At 36.8% G+C, this 14,537-nt stretch overlaps 1 pseudogene; it reads left to right on the top strand.

The window, feature by feature from the left end:
• The first annotated feature begins 110 nt into the window (after positions 1-110).
• Positions 111-11,550, top strand: LOC113877370 (annotated as a pseudogene).
• Positions 11,551-14,537: the final 2,987 nt, after the last annotated feature.

Genomic DNA, 14,537 nt, shown 5'->3' with positions numbered 1-14,537 from the left:
GCTACCAGCAGTGATAGAATTCCAGTTGAGCTATTCCAGATCCTGAAAGATGATGCTGTGGAAAGTGCTGCACTCAATATGCAATATGCAATATGCACTCAATATGCAATATGCCGGCTTCCGGCAGTGGAGCATCACAGCTTCCCTTGAACTTCGCCTGGAATATTACTGAGATGTTCATTGATTTGGACAAACTTGATGGACTTAAAGCAGACGAATATATAGGTGAACAATAAAGAAAGCTGAGCGCAGAAGAATGGATGCTTTTGAACTGTGGTGTTGGAGAAGACTCTTGAGAGTCCATTGGACTGCAAGGAAATCCAACCAGTCCATCCTAAAGGAAATCCGTTCTGGGTGTTCATCAGAAGGACTGATGTTGAAGCTGAAACTCCAGTTTTTGGAGAGCTGACTCATTTGAAAAGGCCCTGATGTTGGGAAAGATTGAAGACAGGAGGAGAAGGGGACGACAGCAGATGAGATGGTTAGATGGCACCAGTGACCTAATGGTCACGAGTTTGGGTAAACTCTGGGAGTTGGTGATGGACAGGGAGGCCTGGCGTGCTGCGGTTCAATGGGGAGGGCAAAGAGTTGGACACGACCGAGCGACTGAACTGAACTGAACAGAAAAACAAATGCTGTTCAAGGACACTGAAAGAACCCTGATGTTGAAAATCAGATCTGTATTGTGAGCAATGCTTAGAAATCCATGAGTTGACACATAGTATTATGCCTATCATCCTTGTAGTTCCCTCAGTGAAATATGTTGCGAAATGCTCTTCCTTCGTGGTATAGATTCATGAAGAAGCTAAATAGCATGAATCCTTTACGTTGACAACTGTGAATTTAAATCTCCTGTGAATCCTATGTGACAACCACACATACCAACATGATTTATTAGTATTATATCAATATTTTTAGTCCCATTGTATTTCAGCTAAAAATGTCACTATAAAATGGTACATGAAGTCAAGACACAAAATCAGGGCAAATACAAAATATTCCATCCTTTGAGAAAGGGAGCAAAAAAATAATGTGCTTTGCCTATTGCATTTTTATGTATTAGATCCTTAAGAATTTTATTCACCACACCCAACTGAATGGTTCACAAATGTTTCAGAGAGGAAAGGATTATTTCTCTTTAACAATGAGGAGTTCAACTGCTCTCAAAGCAAATACCAGATGGTAATCACCATGAAGGACAAAGTTGATTATTCATATTTATATTACTCATTCGTTAGCTTGCCAAAGGTTCTAGATCTGTTACCACATTTTTTTTTTTAAATAATATCTGCATGTGAAAGTGAAAGTGGCTCAGTGGTGCCTGACTCTTTGTGACCCCATGGACTATACAGTCCATGGCATTCTCTGGGCCAGAGTACTGGAGTGGGTAGCCTGTCCCTTCTCCAGGGAATCTTCTGGACCCAGGAATGAAACCAGAGTCTCCTGCATTCAGAAAAATCATGTCCTTTGAATTTCCATTTTACTGTATAGGATCATGGCAATGTGATTACATAAAATTGTTTAGTTTCCTTTAAAAATAAATAAATAAATAGTATTTCAGCTACATTAAGAATCATTGTAGTTCCAGAGAAATCTTTGAGTTTCTTTATGTTTTATGGTATACACTGTACTTTCTATACTAATGAATATAAGCTAATGCTAATAAGAAGCATTAATTGATTAAACAGCTATATAGCTTATAAGAAATCTCAAATTCATTATGAAATAAAAAATGAGGATTTTAAATCCAAAATAAAATCTGAAACCAGTGTATCCTTAGATAGATATATTCAGTCTTAGATCTAGTAATTATTCTACTTGGGAGATAAAATGATATTGGGCAGAAGATGTGACAATTAGATGTGTCTTGAGAGGGACAAGACTGTCTTTTAGAATTCAAGAAGTTTTGTTTATAACATATGGAAGAACCATAAATTCATTATGCTGACTAAAATAGATAAAGATAAGTACTGTATAGCTTCACATATATGTTGAATCTTAATATTTCAAATTCATAGAATTAGAGAGTAGACTGGTGGTTTTTTCCAGAGTCTCGAAAGTGGGCAAAATGAGTAATAATGGCCAAACTTTCTATTATTCAGTGAATAACTTCTGGGGATCTAATGTATATGATGACTCTAGGTAATAATTCTACATTATAAACTTGAAATTTGCCAGGAGACTAGATCTTAATGGTCCTCATGACACACACATTCTAAATACTAACTGTATGAATTAATGAATCCTTTACTAAGCATACTGTGGTGACCATTTCACAATATATTCATATATCATATCTACATTTTGAATACCTTATATGTGCTAATTGTCGATTTTAACTGAATAAAGCTTGAAGAAAAGGAAGGAAAGACAGTTATAAGGACCAATGGACAGGACATTAGTATTGTACATCATCATGCTGTCATTGTGGTGGTTGTTCAGTCACTCAGTTGTGTCTCTTTTCAACCTCATGGTCTGTAGCACACCAGGCCTCCCTGTCTCTCACCATCTCCCAGAATTTTCACAAGTTAACATCATTGCATTGGCGATGCCATCCAGCCATCACCAATCTCTGATGCCATCCAGCCATCATCAACCTCTGTTACTCTCTTTTCCTTCTGCTCTCAATCTTTACCAGCATCAGGAACTTTCCAAATGAGTCATCTGTTCGCATCAGGTGACCAAAATATTGGAGTTTCAACTTCAGCCTCAGTCCTTCTAGTGAATATTCAGGATTAATTTCACTTAAGATTGACAGGTTTGGTCTCCTTGCTGTCCAAGGGACTTTCGGGAGTCTTCTCCAGCATCACAGTTCCAGGGCTTCAATTCTTTGTCACTCTGCTGTCTTTACAGTCCAGCTCCCACAACCATATGTGACCACTGTGAAGACCATATCCTTGACTATATGGACCTTTATTGGCAGAGTAATGTCTCTGCTTTTCAACACACTATGTTTGTCAATGCTTTCCTGCTAAGAAGCAATTGTCTTCTGATATCATGGCTGCAGTTATAATCCACAGTGATTTTGGAGCCCCAAAAGAGGAAATCTGTCACTGCTTCCACATTTTCCCATTCTACTTGCCATGCAGTAACGGGGCTGGATGCCATCACCTTAGTATTTTTTAATATTTATGAACTATGAATTTCATCACTTCCTCCATGATAATTTCCTTTCCTTGTTTCCTCTTTTAATCCCTGTTTTGATGTCTGTCTTTTTGTGATGAACAGTCATCTACTTAAAGTGTTATTTCTTTTCATCCTATTTGTGAGCATTCTTTTCTGAAGGACTGAGCATTCCATACTGTTATCCAAAACACTCCATGTTGTCTGGGTCACAAAAGGAAAATAAACAAACACATAAAAAATTAAAATACTAAATAACATTTTTGAGTGTTATTTTTATCTCAGTAAAAAATTAGCAGAGGGATAGTATAAATATACATGTATATTGCAGTATATGCATTTTATACACAACAGATTTAGGGGAAGGTTCGTCACATGGTGCAGATACTAAAATAATGGCTCTATGAAGACATGCATATTAATTATACTTGGCAGTACAGTGGCCAAGATTCTACCTGCTAACGCAAGAGATTCAAGTTCAATCCCTGGGTTGGAAGATCCCCTGGAGGAGGAAATGGCAACCCAATCCAGTATTCTTACCTGGAAAATTCCCTGGACAGAGGATTCTGGCAGACTACAGTTCATGGGTTGTAAAGAGGAGGACATGACTGAATATGTATGTGTGTATGTATATATATATATATATATATATATATGTAAGAAGAGCTATAAGTTCTTGATATTTGACTATTTTGTTTTTGTTTCTTGAAGGCTAGAGGTGAATCCATTTATTGAGAAAATGTGGATATGGTCATATATTTGAAAAACCTTACAAGACTGAAAGACATTCTTAATTTCCTATTAAAATTATAAAGCTAAAAGCCACTGAAGCTTCAGGTTTTCAAACTGCCCTATGAAATTTCCTTATGTGAAGATATTTTAGATAGAAGTAAACTCTAAGAAATGCCTCTGTTACTCAGGGAGGCCTTTGTTAGACATTATGGCATTTTAGGAAAAGAGCTCATGGTGGATCAAAACTTACAGAAAATTATTTTCTTTGACAAAAGTTTGACAAGTCTATCTCTAACGTATTTTATCAATTTACACAAACTCTTTTGGAATTGCTGCTCATGAGTAGAAATACAGTAGAAAAACTTTGTCCTAAGTATATGAAATTCTAAGCAAAATAGAGTGTCAATAGATTGTGATGAATTACTGAGTTTCATCTATATGATATAAATTTATTATAGTATCTAAGGACAAATTTTATCTAAAATCGGGCCATTTTTATTAGATCTACTTGTGTGATGTAAAAAAGAAAAACATTAAACCCATTAAATGGAAAGTCAACAGTGAAATTGACTGACTGATTTTGCCTCTTCCGGAATTTGCAAGGTTGAATAACATTATAGGAATTATTATTATTATTATTATTATTATTTAGGAATCAATAACTAAACTAAAAAAAAGTGAAAGAATGTATAATAACTTTTATTTTGGGATTTTGCAAAATAAGAAATTTGCACTAATAAGACTTCTATGTGAACCTGTTATTCGAGCCTCAGCTTCAGCACCAGTCCTTCCAATTAATATTCAGGGTTGATTTCCTTAGGATTGATTGGTTCTAGTTGAATAAAATGCACCTCAAGCGATTTTTGAAGCCCAGAAGATCAAGGAGTACCTAAGGGAAAATTAATTTGCATAGAAATAATTAAACTTAAAAGTTTTTGCACAACGAAGGAAACTATAAGCAAGGTGAAAAGACAGCCTTCAGAATGGGAGAAAATAATAGCAAACGAAAAAACTGACAAAGAATTAATCTCAAAAATATACAAGCAGCTCCTGAAGCTCAATTCCAGAAAAATAAGCGACCCAATCAAAAAAATGGGCCAAAGAACTAAACAGACATTTCTCCAAAGAAGATGTACAAATGGCTAACAAAACATGAAAAGATGCTCAACATCACTCATTATCAGAGAAATGCAAATCAAAAGCACAATGAGGAACCATCTCATTCCAGGTCAAAATGGCTGCTATCAAAAAGTCTAAAAACAATGCTGGAGAGGGTGCAGAGAAAAAGGAGCCCTCTTACACTGTTAGTGGGAATGCAAACTAGTACAGCCATTATGGAGAACAGTATGGAGATTCCTTAAAAAACCGGAAATAGAACTGTCACACGACCCAGCAATCCCACTGCTGGGCATACACACGGAGGAAAGGAGAACTGAAAGAGACAGGTGTTCTCTTTCAATGATGACCCCAGTAGTCATTGCAGCACTGTTTACAATAGCCAGGACATGGAAGCAACCTAGATGTCCATCTGCAGACGAATGGATAAGAAAGTGGTGGTACATATACACAGTGGAATATTACTCAGCTATTAAAAAGAATTCTAATGAGGTTCTAATGAGGTGGATGAAACTGGAGCCTATTATACAGAGCGACATAAGTCAAAAAGAAAAACACCAATACAGTATATTAATGCATATGTATATAGAAATATGTATATATATATATATATATAATTTAGAAATATGGTAACGATGACCCTATATGTGAGACAGCAAAAGAGACACAGATGTAAAGAACAGACTGTTGGACTCTTTGGGAGAACAGAGGATGGGGTGATTTGAGAGAATAGCATTGAAACATGTATATTAACATATGTGAAATAGATTGCCAGTGCATGTTCGATGCATGAAGCAGGTTGCTCAGGGTTGGTGCACTGGGATGACCCTGAGAAGTGGGATGGGGAGGGAGGTGGGTGGGAGGGTCAGGATGGGGTACACATGTACACCCATGGGTGATTCATGTCAATGTATGGCAAAAAACACCACAATATTGTAAAGTAATTAGCCTCCAATTAAAATAAAAAGGAAAAAAATAATAAGAACTAGAATTGCATGATCAAGGGCAATTCTACATATAACAAATATGTGCCAGAGAGGTAAATAATGGTGCTGACATTCTTTTGTGAAAAAAAAAAGCATCCACTTTTTTTGTTTGTTTGTTTTTAACCAGTCAAAAATTATTAGCAATTAGTTATGTGGCTTGAGGTTTTCTCAACAATATTTCCACATTAATATATTTAATATTTAATATTGGGTTGATATCACCAAGAATTGCAATGACATTAAAAGGGTATCAACAATTGTTCCTATGAATCATTTTTCCCAAATTAAAAATATACTAATGATATGAAATTTAGCTTGATGAATTTCTTAGGTGTATAGAAAAAAAAAAAAGACAAGAAAAAGCAGGAAACAAACAACCAAAAAAATAAATAGAAATGTAACCCAAACAAATAAGAATATAATCTGTGTTCATGTTAAATACTAATGAAAATTCAGATAAAAAAGAAAATTAGGCATGATCCGTATTTTTAATTTTAACCCATTGTTACTTTATTGTCATGTCCCTAATAAGTAAATATGCTGAGCAAAGAGCTATACATGACCTTTCTATTTATATATCTTCTTGGTGAGAGTATATATTCAATCCTTTGTGCAGATTTTATTAATTTGAATTTTATTATTGATGATAGATTTTCATAAAGTTTGGATACAAGTTCTTTGTCAGATATATAGATGCATGGATTTCAAACATTTTCCTCACTTTTGGGATAGATATAGATATTGTTATTGTTGTTCAGGTGTTAAGTCTCATTGGACTCTTTGTGACCCCAAGAGCTGTAGCACGCCAGGCTCTCCTATCCTCCATTATCTTCCTGAGTTTGCTCAAACTCATGTCCAATGAGTCAGTGATGCCATCCAACAGTCTCATATACTGTCACCCCCTTCTCCTCCTACCCTCAATCTTTCCCAGCATCAAGGTCTTTTCCAGTGAGTTGGCTCTTCACAGCAGATGGCCAAAGAATTGGAGATTCAGCATCAACATCAGTCTTTCCAGAGAATATCCAGGGTTGCTTTTTTTTCAGGATTGACTGGTTTGATCCTTTTGCTATCGAAGGGACTCTCAAGAGTCTTCTCCAGAACCACAATTTGAAAGCATCTATTTTTCAGCCCTCAGCCTTCTTTATGGTCCTACTCCCTTTATGGTCCTAACCTTACATAACTACTGGGAAAAGATTTAGCCATTTGGATCTTTGTCAGCAAAGTGATACCTCTGCTTTTTAATACACTCTCTAGGTTTGTCATAGCTTTCCATCCAATGAGCTGCTGCTGCTAAGTCACTTCAGTCGTGTCCAACTCTGTGCGACCCCATGGACTGCAGCCTACCAGGCCTCTCCGTCCCTGGAATTCTCCAGGCAAGAACACTGGAGTGGGTTGCCATTTCCTTCTCCAATGCATGAAACTGAAAAGTGACAAGTGCCTTTTAATTTCAATGTCCATAGTGATGTTGGAGACCAAGAAAATATCTATCACTACTTCCACTTTTTCCCCATCTATTTGCTATGAAGTAATGGGACTAGATGTTGTAATCTTTGTGTTTTGAATGTTGCATTTAAGCCAGCAGTTTCACTCTATTCTTTCACCTTCAGTGAAAGAGACTGAAAGAGTCTCTTTCACTCTTTCACTAAAGAGACTCTTTACTTCCTCTCCATTTCTGCCATTAGGGTGATATCATCTGCATATCTGAGGTTGTTGATATTTCTTAAGGAAATCTTGATTCCAGCTTGGGATTCATCCAATCTGGAATTTTCCACGATGTACTCTGCATATACAAATTAAGTAAATATGGTGGCAATGTACAACTTTTATGTAAGTACGATTCTGACTGATGTTTCTTGACTGCTTACAGATTTATGAAGAGGCAGGTAATGTGGTCTGGTACTTGCAGCTCTTTAAGAATTTTCCACAGCTCATTGTGATCCATGCCGTCAAAGGCTTTTTCATAGTCAATGAAGCAGAAGTAGATATTTTTCGGAATTTTCTTGATTTTTCTATGATCCAACTAATATTAGCAATTTGATCTCTGGTTCCTCAGTCAGTTGAGTTCAGTCATGTCCGACTCTTTGCTACCCCGTGAATTGCAACATGTCAGGTATCCCTGTATCATCAACTTACGGAGTACACACAAAATCATGTCCATCGCATCAGTGATGCCATCCAGCCATCTCATCCTCTGTCATCCCCTTCTCCTCCTACCCCCAATCCCTCCCAGCATCAGAGTCTTTTCCAATGAGTCAATTTACCTCATGAGGCGGCCAAAGTACTGGAGTTTCAGCTTTAGCATCATTCCTTCCAAAGAACATACAGGACTGACCTCCTTTAGAATAGACTGGTTGGATGTCCTTGCAGTTCAAGGGACTCTCAAGAGTCTTCTCCAACACCATAGTTCAAAAGCATCAATTCTTCAGCGCTCAGCTTTCTTCACAGTCCAACTCTCACATCCATACATGACTACTGGAAAAAACATAGCCTTGACTAGACGGACCTTTGTTGGCAAAGTAATGTCTCCGATTTTGAATATGCTATCTAGTTTGCTCATAACTTTCCTTCCAAGGAGTAAGCATCTTTTAATTTCATGGCTGCAGTCACCATCTGCAGTGATTTTGGAGCCCCCAAAAATAAAGGCTGACACTGTTTCCCCATCTATTTCCCATGAAGTGATGCGACCGGATGCCATGATCTTCGTTTTCTGAACGTTGAGCTTTAAGCCAACTTTTTCACTCTTCACTTTCACTTTCATCAAGAGGCTTTTGAGTTCCTCTTCACTTTCTGCCATAAGGGTGGTGTCATCTGCATATCTGAGGTTATTGATATTTCTCCCAGCAATCTTGATTCCAGCTTGTGTTTCTTCCAGTCCAGCGTTTCTCATGATCTACTCTTCATAGAAGTTAATTAAACAGGGTGGCAATATACAGCCTTGACATACTCCTTTTCCTATTTGGAACCAGTCTGTCATTCCATGTCCAGTTCTAACTGTTGCTTCCTGACCTGTATACAGCTTTCTCAAGAGGCAGGTCAGAATACCAGAGCACTGGTATTCCCATCTCTTGAAGAATTTTCCACGGTTAATTGTGATCCACACAGTCCAAGACTTTGGCATAGTCAATAAAGCAGAAATAGATGTTTTTCTGGAACTCTCTTGCTTTTTCCTTGATCCAGTGCATGTTGGCAATTTGATCTCTGGTTCCTCTGCCTTTTCTAAAACCAGCTTGAACATCAGGAAGTTCATGCTTCACATATTGCTGAAGCCTGGCTTGGAGAATTTTGAGCATTACTTTACTAGCGTGTGAGATGAGTGCAATTGTGTTGTAATTTGAGCATTCTTTGGCATTGCCTTTCTTTGGGATTGGAATGAAAACTGCCCTTTTCCAGTCCTGTGGCCACTGCTGAGTTTTCCAAATTTGCTGGCATATTGAGTGCAGCACTTTCACAGCATCATCTTTCAGGATTTGAAATAGCTCAACTGGAATTCCATCACCTCCACTAGCTTTGTTCATTGTTCTGCCCTTTCTAAATGGAGCTTGTATATCTGGGATTTCTCAATTCATGTCTGTTGGATTTTGAGCATTTCCTTTCAAGCATGTGTAATGAGCACAATTGCATGGTAGTCTGTGCATTCTTTGCCATTGCCCTTCTTTTAGGTTGGAATGAAATCTGATCTTTTCCAGTCTTGTGACCACTTGCGAGTTTTCCAAGTTTCCTGGCATATTGAGTGAAGCATTTTAACAGCATCATTTTAAGATTTCAAATAACTCAGCTGGAATTCCATCAACCCCATTAGCTTTGTTCATAGTAGTACTGTCAAGGCCCACTTGACTTCACACTCTAGGATATCTGGCTGTAAATTTTTTACCACACCACCATGGTTATCCAGGTCATTAAGAGTTTTTGGTACAATTGAGGTATATCTGTAGACAATTATTCAAAGCTGATATATTGCTGTTTTTTTATGTAATTTTCTCAGGTGGCTCAGTGGTAAAAAAATCTGCCAGCCAATGCAGGAGATGGAACCCAACACAGGTTCCATCCCTGAGTTGGGAAGATCAACTGGAGGAGGAAATGGCAACCTAATTTCAGTATTCTTACTGGGAAAATTCCATGGACAGAGGAGCCTGGGTGATTACAGTCCAGGGGGTTGCAAAGAGTTGGACATTATTGAGCAACTGAGCACAGCACATTATTTTCTACCCTGTAGTCATAAATGCTTAAGGAAAACATTTAGAAAGTACTACCTTTACAAATACTTGTGCCATGAAGTTTATAAAATACAAAATAATTATTGCTCTAATTTATGAGGCTTTAAATTTAGCAGAGATTCTTACAAGAGCAAAGTAACATAGATCATTTAAAAAGTGCTTGGTTTGGAGAATGTGAGTGAGACATAAAATCAATGAAATATCCTTTCGTATGTGGTTGGAATATAGGACTAAGATAATGTTTAGTGATGATGGCTGCCTTGAAAGATTGCATTGGCAAGAATAACATAGCATCATTTTTCATGACAGATAAAGAGCAGAAACAACCCAACATTTATCCAATAGAAAAATGAGTCAATAAAGTGTGTAGTATCCACAAAATGAAATATTATTGTGCCCTTCAATGAGACAGAATTCTGATTCTGACACATACACAACATGGATGAGCCTTGATAATACTTCACTGAAGAAAAGAAACCTGAGAAAAGAAAAAAATACAGCACATATTGCATGATTCTCTTTAAATGCAAGACAAAGAATAAGAAACTGCTCAGAGTCAGAATAAAAATTAGTGGTTGCTTCCTGGGGTCAGCAGGGACAGGGAATGAGAGCTAATAGGTGTGGGCTTCTTACTGAACTGATGAAAATGTTCTGGAGGTAGATAGATCTCCAGCTGCACACACCCACGTACTTTTTCCACAGCTACCTCTTTCTGTGACCTCTGCTATTCCACAGCCATTGGGCCCAAGATGCTGGTGGACCTATTTGCCAAGAAAAAATCTATCTCTTTCTGTGGCTGTACTCTGCAATTCTTGGTCTTCTGTATCTTTGAAGATTCTGAGTGTCTTGCTGGCAGTTACGGCCTATGATCAATACAAGGCCATCAGCAATCCCTTGCTCTATGCAGTTAGCATGTCCAGCGGGATGTGCTCCCTGCTCATGGCCGGGGTTTACCTGGTGGGAATGGTAGATGCTTTGATTCACACAACATTAGTATTCCACTTATATTCCTGTGGGTCAAATGTGATTAACCATTTTTTTCTGTGATTTACCTCCACTTTTCCTCCTTTCCTGCTCTTATATCCAGGTCAATGAGTTGCTGTTGTTTATTGTTTTCGGTTTCATTGAACTGAGTACAATTTCAGGAGTCTTACTGTTATATCATCCTTTCAGTCTTGAAAATCCACTCTGCCTTGGGGAGGTTCAAAGCTTTCTCCACCTGTACTTTCTACCTAAATGTGGTGGACATTTTCCAGGGAACTCTACTCTTTATGAATTTCCAACCAACTTCTTCCTACTCTCCAGATCAAGACAAAATGACCTCATTGCTTTACACCTTTGTTATTCCCATGTTAAACCCTCTGATTTATAGTTTGTGAAACAAAAATATAAAAGAGACCCTAGAAAAATTGAAAAATAAACTATGTTTAATATTTTTATTATATATTGTACATATTACTGCACACATATAGTAATTGCTTAATTAAAATTATATGTCATGACACATGAGAAACATAACTTTTTTTTTCATATTCCTAAATGAACAATTATTTGAATTAAACCCTGCTCTTAAGAGATATTTCAGTTCCCCTCACATATTATGCTTATTATGTGGCCAGAGTTTCTATATGGTACTTGCTAGTTTTGAAAGAGCTTTTGACATTTCTAATTGTGCTAATTCTGGAGTAATTTTCTATTCAAACAATATTTCAATTTCATTAAGACATTATGCATGTATTGATCAATCTTCCAGCATTTAGGATCTTTATATTTTATAGTATTTCTTTTTATATTCTATATTAATGAATTTAAGATGGTGCTAGTATTAGACAATAATGAACTAAACAGTCAAGTAAATCATAATTAGACTTAAAATCATCATGGAATAAAAAATTGAGTGCTTTAAATCCAAAAGCAAAGTATCTAAAACTAGTGTAAAGTAAAAGCATCTTTGGGTAAAGATATTCAGTCTCATATGGATGGTCCTGGGACACATGCGGGCTCTTCCCAGTGCTGCTCTGGTCTGGAGCCTGGGGCTCTGTGGGTGAAGAAAAGATAGCAGTCAGAGAATGTGACAATTGAACAGGTCTTGAAGTAGAGAATCCCCCGTCTTTAGCAGTAAAGAAGTCATATTTAATCTAAGTTAAATATGTCAGTCAGAGAAAAACTAGTACTGTATGATCTCATGTATATGTGGAATCTAAAAAGGCAGAATGAACTCATAGAAACAGAAAGATTATTGGTCGCTAGGAGTTGGAAGGTGGGAGAAATGGGTGATGATGCTCAAAGTGTGCAAACTTTCTGTTATTACATTTGATGAATAAGTTCTGGGGATCTAATATACATGGTGACTGTAGTTAACCATAACATATTATAAACTTGGAATAGGTTACAAAAGTAGATCTTAAATGTTCTCACTATACACACACTACAATGGTAGCTATGTGAAGTAATGAATGTGTTAACCAATTTTAGTGTGGTAATCATTTCACAATGTATGTATATGTATATATATATATATATATATATATATATCAAACCATCCCTTTGTATATCTAATGAATGTGAATGCTATTTGACAGTTATATCTGAATAAATCAGAGAAAAAAGAAAAGTTGAAAAGTAGGTTACAAAGAGCAATGGGAAGAACCTTGGTAAAGTACATTATTGTTCTGCCATTATTAGCTGTCAACACTGTGTCATATCATCTAAGATAATTTCCTTTCTTATTTCCTCATGTTCAGCCCTGGTTAAACATTTTTCTTTGTCTCTTTGAGTTCCACAAAAAACCATCTACATAAGGCATTATTTTACTTTCTGTGACCTTAGGAAGCAGCCCGATCACACCAGGTACCAAGATGGTAAACCCTGTTTTAAGAGTATGGAGAATTCCATTGATATTTGTTTGGGAGGACATAAAAGTGTAACTTCCAAGATATTTTCCAATTTTGTATATAACTAATATAAATAATAGTAAACAAGTTATTTTAAGAAAAGTAATAGAACTCTGTTGACTTAGAAAAAATATTCACCATGCATAATTTTTAAAATGAGACATCTTCACTCATATGATTTTTATACATAGAAAAATTCCCAAAGCCAGTATGTTTTTGCCGGAGTCCAGCTCCAGCAGCCAGGGAATCAACCTGAAGGGATGGGTGGTGTTGGCGAGTAACAATGCAGCCTCTCAGTTTTCTTGGACTGCATATTTATTTCAAGCATAAAATTCTCTTTTATACTTTTAAAAAGCATTAGGTCAGAGGTTTGACATTTTCAGTTCCCTCTGACTCAGATTTGTTGTCTCCATAAATCATTGTTGCCCCTCAAAAGGAGTTCCTGACTCAGCAGTACTCTTATCTACTTCTTATGTGTCCTTGTGAATACACTGTAACTCATGCTAATGTCTGGGCTGCATACCACATTCCTCACTTTACTTCTTATCTTTCTAAATCTTGTTTGCCCCTAGTATCCTGAGCTCACTTTCTCTAAAAAGGCTTATAACCACTAATATCTCTAAAATTCCTAATCTCTATAAGCTATAGCAAAATATGCTAACATTACAACATTCCTTAAATCTTTAGCTTCTAATTATTTTAATTATTCCTAAGCCCTAAATTCAGCAAGCTCCTTTGTCATAAACATTTCCCTCACAAATAGGTTTCAGATAGCAATCCCTCCCATGGCTTCAAGCTGTGGCCTATGTGCTCATCTTGGAACACTCTTTTGTAAAGGTCCTGGAACGAATGTCAATGATTAACTTTATGAATTATTCTCTGAGCACAGCTGAGAAGGCTTTGTACCTTCTCATGCTCCTCTCAAGAACAATAAGCACCTTAATATTATTTTCAGTCAACTCAGCTGAGGAGAGGAAAAAAACAAGTCAGAATCACAAGGCCTAACTCCTTCATCCTGGGTCCATGCCTGCAGGACAAGGAGAGGGAGTTGGGGCCGTGCCTCCATTTTGTCAGTAATGCCTAACGCAGCTCCCAACATATTTTTATCCTTTTCATTGTTCTCTGTTCTTCATTTGACAGTGAAAAATGCATAACAATAAATATTTAGAAATCACTGCCTTTACAAATCCTATTACCATGAAGTTTAGGAAATACAGAGCAACCATTGATTCTATACCTGTGGTCTTTAATGTAGTAAAAAAAATATTAAATAAATAAACATAATGCAGAAAAGAGTGCACTATTTAGACAATGTGATGAAGTAAAAAAAAATCGGTAAAATGTCCTTGGATGATGTGTGGTTGGAGAGTGGGGAAAAACTGATATTTGGCAATGAGGGCTGTCTTGAAAGGGATTGACAGGATGTTTGTAGTGTCATTATTCATATCAACTAAATGGTAGAAACAAGCCAG

The sequence above is a fragment of the Bos indicus x Bos taurus genome, chromosome 19, assembly GCF_003369695.1.
Source record: "Bos indicus x Bos taurus breed Angus x Brahman F1 hybrid chromosome 19, Bos_hybrid_MaternalHap_v2.0, whole genome shotgun sequence".
NCBI classification, from domain to species: domain Eukaryota; kingdom Metazoa; phylum Chordata; class Mammalia; order Artiodactyla; family Bovidae; genus Bos; species Bos indicus x Bos taurus.
This window is presented reverse-complemented; position numbering and strand designations above follow the sequence as displayed.